An 11,694-nucleotide genomic window follows, 5' to 3' on the forward strand; every position below is an offset into this window, starting at 1 on the left:
GAATACGGCGGGTGCTTATACGTGAGCACGTTGTTTTCTTGCTAGACATTCCTGTTAATAACATACCACCTATTTTGTAGTTCTTGCACTTTATGAAGCTACGTTTTAACGAAAGCGTCGCACATCCGCTTAGCCCATGCGCGACATTCCCTAGCACGCGTTCGTCAGGACTAAAGACGTGCGCGCGCCGCAGTTTGGCTGCCCAGCGCGTCCTTGAAGCTAGCGGACAGCGGGCCAGCCCGGCCCGATGATGCACCAAGAATGGGCTCTCCCGGGTTCGGTGTGAGTTCACAAATCTTCTCGTTCGTAAGTTCCCCCTGCTATCAGCCTGTCACCGGCGCTATGAATATGCTAATCATAAAGACCGGCTGCAATTTTCTCTTACGAGCAGTTCTACCGCAATGACTATTTGTGAATATTGCATGGTACAGCTAAACGCGAACTTGCGCCGTCAGATCACGCCATCAACGAAGGCAAATGCATCAAACTAAACTCTCTGCATTTCCCTCGGTGCTCCTCCATGAAGTGGCTAGAGTTTTGATAAGTTGCACGTCCACCAAAATAATAAATTGGGGTGGGCGAAGAGTACATTTCTCGCATATGAATCGAATATGAATAGTTAGTATCAAATACCAAGTAGTCAACCACAGATGCATAGATGTACTTGAAACAGGAATATTTATTTCTGCACGCATAATTAGGTACCCCGCCAGTGTTGACACATCGAAAACTCAAGAACAGCAGCTCGGACTTAAACAGCAATCGGACTTAAAACACAAAATTACTAGGTCTCATTAAAAGCTGCTCAAATATCGTCTCAGCATCTTTTGAAGGTGGTCGCAAAGAAACTTTAAAACAACGACTGGTGGCACCGTTGAAAAGACCTTTACAAACACGCTAAACAAATGGTTGCCGAAAACGTTATTTGCAATGTGGACGCGGTTGTCAACCCCACAGAGCAAAGTGTTGCGCAAATCATGACAATTTAGTGCGCGTTTTGTACCACAGTATCAGCTTATAGCTTCGCTGCGTTGATGCAAATTTACTCTCATATGCTATCGCAGAGTTATCGGGCGTCGATGACCGTTTTCCCGTTCGACAGAGCATGTGCTGCCAATGCACTATGACCCTTTACTCCATCGCTCGACGAGATTTCTAAAAGAATAAACGCATTTTGGCTACAGGAGATGCTCCATCTACGCTACCACGACTCTTATATTTAGGGTACACGCAAGCGCATGACGCGCGGGCAAACACGAGAAAGAAAAAAATTCACAGGCCTGCGCGGCACACACAGCACAGTCACAGCGCAAGCTGGTGGAGCGGCTGAAGAGAAAGCTCCAATTCTAGCACCACGCACAAAAGGGTCTTGGCGGCAAAGTCTCTTGGTAACGTTTTGACGAGAACGATCTGAACAGTCCGCGCAGCGTCGACGGCGATCTGCGGCTTGTAATATTATCTGCACAGCAGTCTGCGGAGCCCGATCAAGCCTTACTACTGCAACTTACATGTCGGGTATGCTGTGTTGGCAGGCACCTTATCTAGATGGCGCCAGAATAATAGCCGAGGCTAAGGCAGCTCAGGATCGCGTTGATTGCGCGGCTCGTTTGAATCGCATCTCGTCCTCTGCGCCTGCGCACGCTGCGTTTCAGGCGCTTTACCTAGATGGCACCACCATACTGGAAGAGGCTCGAGTCGTCTGCGCCTGCGGGCCTGCCTAGGGAGCGTTTATAGGGAATTTTCCCGCTGCCCGAGAGCAAGCGCTTGCAGCTCGAAACAATCGATCACGTTTTTTTTTTGCATTGTTGGGAAGGGGTTTATTTTTGGGACGTTCTTCAAAGAACACTACAGAAAGAATTGCCCTTAAATTCCTTAGGTATTAGATTTTGAACTGTAGAAAATGAGGAAGGAATGCTTTTGGACCTCATTATGCTAATGTCCCTCCACTGTTTGTGGCGGGCTCGAATGGCAGGTTTTTTTTTGCGAGTCTGACCAAAGGCCTTCAAGACTACCCTTCCGGGAGGGTGTTTCGAAGTTCATCGACCTAATTAAAGATCAGGAATGCCCCTTGGATTGGCTGACGAGTATCGAGCCCCTCGCAACTTTAAAAGAATTTTAAACCTGACATGACAGTGCCAGCCAAAATGTGGCTGACCGCACAACATGTATGCATGTAAGTTTGAAAGCATGTGTATATGCATAATTATGTATTGTTTTCTTTGGCAAAAATTGTTGCAATAGGTGTCCACAAAATGGAAGTCCCGGCAATAACGAAAAAAAAGCTTGTGTGGCTCAGTGGTAGAGTATCTGGCTCCCACGCAGCGGGCGCGGGTCCGATCCCGGCAAAAACCGGCTACTTTTTTTCGCATTTCCGGCGATAGCGGTTACGGTCCACAACAGTTGAGGCTTGCTTTAGCCAGCAGCTCGACATTCGGCTCCGTCAAGGTTTCTCCGACTATGATCAAGAGTGGGCTTTACATCGCTGTATTTCAAATTATAGTGCGGTATGGAGAAGCCAAATGTATCATTTGTGTTAGGACGCATAAAACTGATCCTAATTTCCAGTGATTATTGGCTCTCTATATTATTTTGCATTAGTCAGTATTGCAAACTTTTCGTAGTAAGCGTAGTACCTAACTATGCCGAAATAATTATTTCTCCTATAAATATCATCATCATCAGCCTATATTTTATGTCCACTGCAGGACGAAGGCCTCTCCCTGCGATCTCCAATTACCACTGTCTTGCGCTAGCGTATTCCAACTCGCGCCTGCAAAACTTCATCATCCCATCTGGTTTTCTGCCGACCTCGACTGCGCTTCCCTTCTCTTGCTATCCATTCTGTAACCCTAATGGTCCACCGGTTATCCATCCTACGCATTACATGGCCTGCCCAGCTCCATTTTTTCCGCTTAATGTCAACTAGAATATCGGCTATCCCCGTTTGTTCTCTGATCCACACCGCTCTCTTCCTGTCTCTTAACGTTAGGCCTGACATTCTGCGTTCCATCGCTCTTTGTGCGGTCCCTAACTTGTTCTCTAGCTTCTTTGTTAACCTCCAATTTTCTGCCCCACATGTTAGCACCGGTAGAATGCAATGATTGTACACTTTTCTTTTCAACGACAGTGGTAAGCTCCCAGTCAGGGTTTGGCAATGCCTGCCGTATGCACTCCAATCCAATTTTATTCTTCTGTAAATTTCTTTCTCGTGATCAGGGTCCGCTGTCGGTAATTGACCTAGATAAACGTACTCCTTTACAGACTCTAGAGGCGGGCTGGCGATCCTGAATTCTGGTTCCCTTGCCAGGCTATTGAACATTATCTTTGTCTTCTGCATATTGTAACGTAGGCTGAAGATGGAGGCTTGAAAAAACGGACGCGTCCCTTTAATGGCGGGCCAAAAGAAGAACGAGCAGGTCACGCGCTTCATCGTCTTTCATGGCGCTGACCTTAGCGCGCACCGTCCCGCGGTGCGGGAGCCCCACCACTGTGTCAACTGCCCCCCATGCGAAAAGCGACCGTCTCGGTCGCGTCAAAAGCCCTGTCAGCGAAGTCGATGGCAAGAAATTGAGCTTCTGAGGGGCATCTGGACGTTCACGTACGCGGATGGTATGGTTTCATGCGCACTACATGAACAACTTCAGCGCGGGGACGATGACAGTGAACCGCGGTCAAAACTGCAGGGGACGACTTCGTAGGTTACGTCTCTGAGGCGGCGTGTAACCTTGTAGGGACCAAAATACTTTCCGAAAGTACACGGTGACGGATGGGCGTCCAGACCCACACGCAGTCGCCGGTATTGTAATGGGCGTCGCGACGACCCTGGTTGTATAGAAGAGCGTCGGTATGATGTTGGCTCTGGATACGATGCAGAGCAAGTTGGCGTGCTGCTTCGGCATTTTGAATGAACTCTTCCACGTGTTCGCTGGTCGGGCTATTATCAGCCACAGGTAGCATGGCGTCAAGTGTTGACGTGACGCGGCGCCCATATACCAGTTCAAACGACGTAAACTGTGTGGTCTCCTGTACAGCAGTGTTATAGGCGAATGTGACATATTCTAAAATCTCGTCCCACGTCTTGTGCTGCACGTCGATATACATGGAAAGCATATCAGCCAGCGTTCTGTTCAGTCGTTCCGTTAGTCCATTTGTTTGATGATGATACACAGTGCTCTTGCGGTGAGAGCTATGCGTCAGTTGGAGAACGTTCTGCATAAGTTCGGCTGTAAATGCCGTACCGCGATCGGTGATGAGAACAGACGGTGCACCGTGTCGTAGGACGATGCGGCGGATGAAGAACTTGGCCACTTCATATGAGTTTGCTTGCGGGATAGCTTCGGTTTCGGCGTACCGGGTTAAGTAGTCGGTAGCGACAACTATCCATCTGTTGCGCGAAGAGATCACTGGAAATGGACCAAGTAGATCCATTCCTATTTGTTGGAACGGTGCTTGAGGAGGGTCCACAGGGTGTAGAAAGCCGGCCGGTTTAACGGGAGGATTCTTGCGGCGCTGACAATCGCGGCAGGTCTTCACGTACCGTTGCACAGACGAAAAAAGCGGGGGCCAGTAACACTTCTGTCGTATCCTTGATAATGTCTTGGCGAAACCCAGGTGTCCCGCGCATGGCTCATCATGGCAGGCTTGCAAAATATCTTGGCGCAATGCCGACGGCACGACAAGGAGGTACGTATTTGGACCGCTTCCGCAGTTTTTCCTGTAAAGGACGTTGTCGTGCAAAGCAAAGAGTACGATGATAAGCCGCGAACGAGCAAGCGAGGTAAAACAGTTTCCACTCCTTTAAGGTGCTCGATCAGCGGCAGTAGCTCCGGGTCAGCGCACTGGTGCTCAGCCATCTTTACGGCGTCGACAACGCCGACAAATGGCAAGTCATAGTCAGGGTCCGATGATGTCGTAGGGAGTGGTGCGCGTGACAAACAGTCAGCGTCGCTGTGCTTCCTTCCAGATTGGTAGACAACGGTAACGTCGTACTCTTGTAAGCGCAGGCTCCAGCGGGCTAGTCTGCCTGAAGGATCCTTGAGATTGGCAAGCCAGCAGAGGGCGTGGTGATCGCTGACAGCCTTAAAGGGTCTACCGTACAAGTAGGGTCGGAACTTACTAATTGCCCACACAACCGCTAAGCATTCTTTTTCACTGGTTGAGTAGTTTTTTTCAGCCTTGGTGAGACTGCGGCTTGCATAAGCAATAGTACGTTCCGCACCATCTTGCCACTGCACAAGAACTGCGCCGAGACCCGCATTGCTGGCGTCAGTATGAATTTCTGTGTCAGCGTCTTCGTCGAAATGAGCAAGTATTGTGGCATCTTGCAAACGCTGGCTCAATTCATTGAACGACTGCTGTTGCTCGTCCGCCCAAATGAAAGGCACATCATCGCATGTAAGCCGTGTCAGAGGCTCAGCAATTCTAGAGAATCTCTCGACGAAGCGCCTATAATATGCGCACAAACCAAGGAAGCGTTGGGGGCCTTCTAGTCTGTGCGAGGTGAAAACTCGGCGACGGCAGCTAACTTGTCGGGGTCTGGTTGAAATTTGAGCTCTTGGAACCCGAAGTAGCATTTTGCAGACTTGATGGTGAGGTCGGCAGTACGGATCGCTGCGAGGACGCTCTCGAGTCGCGTGAGGTTCTCGTCGAACGTGCTCGAGAACACGACGACGTCGTCCAAGTATACGAGGCAGGTTTACCATTTGAGTTCAGGAAGCACGGTATCCATCATCCGCTGAAAGGTGGCAGGGGCGGAACAGAGACCGAAGGGGAGAACTTTGAACTCATAAAGCCCGTCAGGTGTCACAAACGCTGTTTTTTCACGATCCCGTTCATCAACTTCGATTTGCCAATAACCGGATTTAAGATCCAAGGAAGAAAAAACTTTGCATGTTGTAGACGATCCAATGCGTCGTCGATGCGTGGCAATAGATAGACATCGCGCTTGGTGACACGGTTTAGCTTTCTGTAAACTACACAGAAGCGTAGTGTGTTGTCTTTCTTTCTGACTAGCACTACAGGGGAGGCCCACGGGTCTGTGGACGGCTGGATCACGTCTTCTTGGAGCATCTCTTTCACCTGCTCTTTGATCGCTTTCCTTTCCACTGGAGACACTCTGTAGGGATGCTGGCGAACAGGATGTGCTGACTCGTCCGTAATAATGCGGTGCTTTGTGATGGACGTGCGTCGTACTTTGGACGACGTTGAAAAACAGTCCGCAAATTCATTCACAAGGCTCAGTAGACGGTCTTTATGATGGTCTGGCATAACAGCGTTAACGTGAATCCGTTCTTTTAGGCTCGGTAACTCCGATTGCTGAGGCGATGCGATTTCCAATGTGCCAATGTCAGTAACGTCAATGATTTCGCGAAGAAAGGCGATTGTCGTTCCTTGCGATACATGCCGATACTCGTTGCTAAAGTTTGTTAGCAAAACGACTGAACATTTGTTTCGCACCTGAATAATTCCTCTGGCTATGCAAATGTTGCGTTCAAGAAGCAGGGGAATGTTTGCCTCAGCAATTCCTTCGGCGTCGTCCTCCATTTCGCACCGGACAACGGTAAACACGCTGCTCTTGGGTGGCAACGTGACGTGATTATCCGCTACGCGAAGCGCAATGACACGGTCTTTGTCATTCCTGTTTGCTATGGCTTGCGTAGTAGCGAAGCTGACTCGAGACTCTTGCAGGTCGATGATGGCACCATTCGTCTGAAGGAAATCCATGCCGAGTATAAGGTCCTTTCAACATTCAGGAAGAATGACGAAGTCGCCGACGTATGTGAAGCCCCGAATGTTGACTCGTGTCGTGCACCGGCCCACTGGAGTTATGAGGTGCCCTCCTGCAGTACGAATCTGAGTTCCGGCCCATTGCGTCGCAACTTCGTTCAGTAGACGCGCAAGATTTTGGCTCATAACAGACGTGTCCACGCCCGTGTCGATTAACGCCGTAACTTCGTGGTCATCTATGGTAACTGGTACGTCGCAAGATACTGACACCGATCTGCACTGCTTTCTCTGCGTCTCAATTTCGTCATATCGCTGTCGTCGTAGTGGAGGATCTTCAGCGTTCGCACCGTCAGCGACCTCACCTCCGCAAGTCGCTGGACTCAGTTTTCCCGAGTGGCAGGGCTGGGTGGGCAACGCCTTATTACGCTCGGCCTGAAAAGGGGGCTGGAAGACCTGTTTTGGGCTGGTGACAGTGACGGGTGCTCGCGGAATCGTGGGGCGAACGATGTCCTGGCATCCGCAAGGTAAGCTTCAATCTCCATGGGGCGTTCGCCATTGCGCGGGCACCGCGCATTCAGTGAAAATCCACGGAGCCCAGCTCGGCGGTAAGGACATGCCCGGTAAAGGTGGTCGGCTTCACCGCAATGAAAACACAACGGCTTCCGGTCTGCAGTGCGCCATACGTCGCTCTTGCGGGGTGGTTGTGCTTCAGCCATGAATGGGGTGCGGCGAGGCCTGAAGTCACCAGTTGCTTGTTCAACGGCGCGCACACCATGAAATTCCGGGACGTCACTCACACCATGAAAAACCGGGGACAAAGAACTTCGCGCAGCTTCCGCATACGACATGCGAGGCTGTGGCTGCCGTACCTTGTGCTGTGGTGTCTCGCTTCGCTCTGGGACTTGGACTGCCTGCCTGATTTCCTCCCGCACGACCTCAGCCAGAGCGAGTCGCGGTACTAATGCCGGAGCCACCTCAAGCTTTTGGAGTTCTTCTCGAACAACAAGCCTAATGAGCTCCCGCAAGGCGTCGGTATTGTCAAAGGGTACAGCGAGAGGGTCACGCGATAAGGTAGACACGTCGCGGTTGTACTGCCTTGTTCGCTGCTGCAGTGCCTTTTCCATTGATATGGCTTCGGCGAGAAACTCTGCAATGGTCTTTGGTGGGTTGCGTATCAGGCCGCCGAATAGCTCTTGCTTGACACCACGCATTAAGTTCCTGAGCTTATTTTCTTCCGGCATGGACGGATCCGCGCGTCGGAAGAGTCGGCACATACCTTAGACAAACATAGCGACGCTTTCGTTCGGCCGCTGTACTCTCGCCTGAATTCCTGATTCAGCTCGCTCCTTGTGATCGAGGCTTGTAAATGTGCTGATTATCTGCCGTCGGAATTCGTCCCAAGTTGATACAGCCGCTTCACGGTTCTCAAACCGTATCCGCGCATAGTCCTCGAGGGCAAAGTAGGCGTTGCGTAGCTTGCGCGCCGGAGTCCAGCCGTTGTATTCGGCGACGCGCTCAAAGTGATCGAGCCAGTCTTCAACATCCTCGAAGGTGTCCCCATGGAAAGATTTGGTGATTTGGGGCTGGTTAAGCACGACCTCGGTCGGTGCGGCTGAGGAAGAAGGAACTGATGTACTCATCCTTCTGACACGGTGGGGTAGAGGCTCGTGCTCAGGTGGTAGTCCTTGAAGTCGACGGCTTCTCCTTACATGAACAGGAGTCGGCTCGACCGGACTTCGTGCTGGGCTTGTAGACGGGGTTCGATCTGGAAGCGGTAGCATGTGCCCAGCACCTCCACCAGAAAAATGTAACGTAGGCTGAAGACGGAGGCTTGAAAAAACGGACGAGTCCCTTTAATGGCGGGCCAGAAGAAGAACGAGCAGGTTACGCGCTTCATCGTCTTTCATGGCGACGACCTTAACGCGCGCCGTACCGCGGTGCGGAAGCCCCACCACTGTGTCAATATTCATCTTCAACCCAATTCTTACACTTTCGCGATTAAGGTCCTCAATCATTTGCTGTAATTCGTCTCCATTGTTGCTGAATAGAACAATGCTATCTGCAAACCGAAGGTTGCTGAGATATTCGCCGCTGATCCTCACTCCTAAGCCTTCCCAGTCTAAGAGCTTGAATACTTCTTCTAAGCATGCAGTGAATAGAATTGGAGAGATTGTGTCTCCTTGCCTATAAATATACACGCCTGCATTTCCAATTCAAAATTCGATTGGATATTCCATACATACTATTTGTATTCAATGATGTTAATATTCACCAATTTCTAGTGAAGATCTATTGGCGCTCCAGTAACATTTTAACTGCAACAAATAAAAAAGGCCGTTTCTGAACAACATTTTGTAGAAAAACTGTGAATTTTGACACTTATTGCAAAACTGGGTATAGTTTCGAAATACGTCTGGTGGTGCAAGGGCCAGACTGGCCAAGTTTGTCCCACGGAAGCTCCTTCAAAGAGGATGTGCTTTTATTGCGATAATAATAATATACACATTCCAAGCGCATTTCTTCCGTCGTCATCACCGTGATGTTTCGTATAAAGTCCGAGCACGATAACATCGTTGCCGCGCGCCGTGCGCTGTATGTGCCAGTGAAAGCTTGCGAGGGTCAACCGACAATTGCGGCTCAAGCTCGCGCGCGCGCACGCGAGGGGGTAAGGTGGGTGGGAAACGCGCCATCTTCTGTAGCGCGTGAAGCATGGGGGGAGTCGAGGTAAAGCCCCTATATTTATAAAAGTAGCGCCATCCACTTCCCTCCTCCTCCGTTCCACTATCGCGCTCGGCGCGACCAGCGCGATCGAGGCGCGATATCGACAGTGGCGCCGCCTGCGTCGGGCCTGCCGTGGCAGACGACAGCTAACGCGCTACCAGAGGAAATCCGAGGAAAACTTCGATCGCGCCCTGCGGAGACGTTTTTGAGGCGCGATTTTGCTTCGTCAGTCAGTAACTGGTCTTAATAATGCCGTTTTGAAAGTAGCAACGCGACGATGCGAGACGGCGCAAATATCAAGTGTGCAGCAAGCGTTTGCGCACGCCGGATGGTAAACAAAAAAAGCCTTTTGCCCTCGCCTTGTCGGTTGCGGCAACTTAAGGCGCAGCAGCATGACATCACAACGAAGTTCTTGTCAATAACACGTTTGATCCGTTTGTGCGTACAGCACTTTCGTCGCACAGGCCCGAGAATGGCAGTCGGAGCGCGCTGGAAAGAAAAAAATATACAAAAGCGCGACGCGAACTTCCACGTGACACGGATTGGCCAATGGGGAAGCGGAGGAGGCTGGGGCGACAGGAGGCGGCTAAGAGAGGGCGAGGAGGAAGCGCCGGGGTGAGCGCGGTGACGGCAAGATCTAAGAATGGCGCTACTTTTATAAATATAGGGGCTTTAAGTCGAGGGAGGGAGGGGGGACGTTGCCCTCTGGCGGCGGCTGCTGCTTACGGCATGGTCGCGCGGGCGCCGTATCTTGACGGTTATCTGCGACGTACACAAAGTGCGCGCCCGCGCGGGCCTCATCTTCAAAGCGATATGCGATGTTGGCAAAGTACGCCCAGTGCCGCTAGCTTCGTATGCGCTGTACTTTCTACGTTTATTTCGCTTTGACGCCAGAGACAGCACGAAGGTCAATTCGCTTGCTGCTGCTGCCGCTCTTCCTGACAGCTGCGTTTTGAACAGCGAGTTTCCGCGGTCATCGAGTGAGATGTGTTCATGTTTGCCTGTGTGCGCGTGACACCGTGCTTGTTAATTTAGTTATTAAGCGAATGTTTGCAAATTTAGACGGGTGATAAAACTAATAACCTTAATTTGTATAGTTGTCTACTAATTTGCTATCAGAATCGATGATTCGCCTTCGGAGCGAAGCTCCGGTTTTCTTTATTTACTGGCTTTGTGTCATGCATTACAATATGTGTGGTAACGTGATTAGTTAAAGGGGCCCTGAACCACGCCTCGGGCTTGGTGAAATAACATAGTCCGCGGGTAGCGTTACGCTCTTGTGAACATCTCAGTCAAGTTTTGCTGTTGTACGCGGTCCGTGGAAGTCGCAAGCAGAACGCGATGTCACCTTTCTCTAAAACGCCCTTATTTCAAAACACCCATGATTATCGCTCTTATGTGTGCTTTATTTCGTAGTAAAGCACAATCCAATAACGGCTGCTATTGGTCGCTGCGGTCGGCTACACCGCGGCCGCCGCGAGGTGCCGCCACGACTTCAGTGGCTAAGCGCACTGCAGCTCGCTGAGCACAACCGCATTTGACTTACGTTTAGTGCTTCGTAGGCACCAAAATCGGAAGTCCGAATTGAAATTTGAACAGTGCGCTACAGCGACGTTTCCGAGGCGGAGCGTTATAAATGGCCCCGTCCCACTCCGCCGTAGCCTTCGCAGCGCATGGCATTGAAGGAGGAAAGGGAGCACAGCGGAGGCCGTTTTTGATTGCCAATAACTCCGCTTCTGCTTAACGCATTGAATTGCTTTTTGTGTAAAAGTGATTCTGAAATAGCCTATTTTCACTTCAAATGTATTTCTCCACGTCGATAAAAAGTAGTTCAGGGCCCCTTTAAAAAAGGGGGTCCTCAACCCAAAAAGGGTTATTGAAATATTGCTATTGAAGCAATGATGCATTTTACTTTCCAGTGTAAGTATTCTCCGCCTCTTCCAGGATTCGAGCTCAATGAGTAAATTTGTGCATTAAACACTAGTTGAAACCTAAAAATTATGTTAACGGTGACAAAAAAAAAACGATTTACCTCCACGTGTTTCCTGATAATAATATTGTTACGAGCCGCTGCAGTAGCCAATGATGATGAGAGGACTGACGAAGGCGACGATCGCCGGCAGTCACGCGCACAGGCTTCATCTTGTATGCCTGTCTCCGGCCCGTGTATATATTTTGTAAATATATTGTCAAGCGTCTTTTCTCCCCGTAACATTTTGGTGGATAGTGCGGGTTATTCAAGTATCA

The sequence above is a fragment of the Dermacentor silvarum genome, chromosome 5, assembly GCF_013339745.2.
Source record: "Dermacentor silvarum isolate Dsil-2018 chromosome 5, BIME_Dsil_1.4, whole genome shotgun sequence".
Classification (NCBI taxonomy): Eukaryota; Metazoa; Arthropoda; class Arachnida; order Ixodida; family Ixodidae; genus Dermacentor; species Dermacentor silvarum.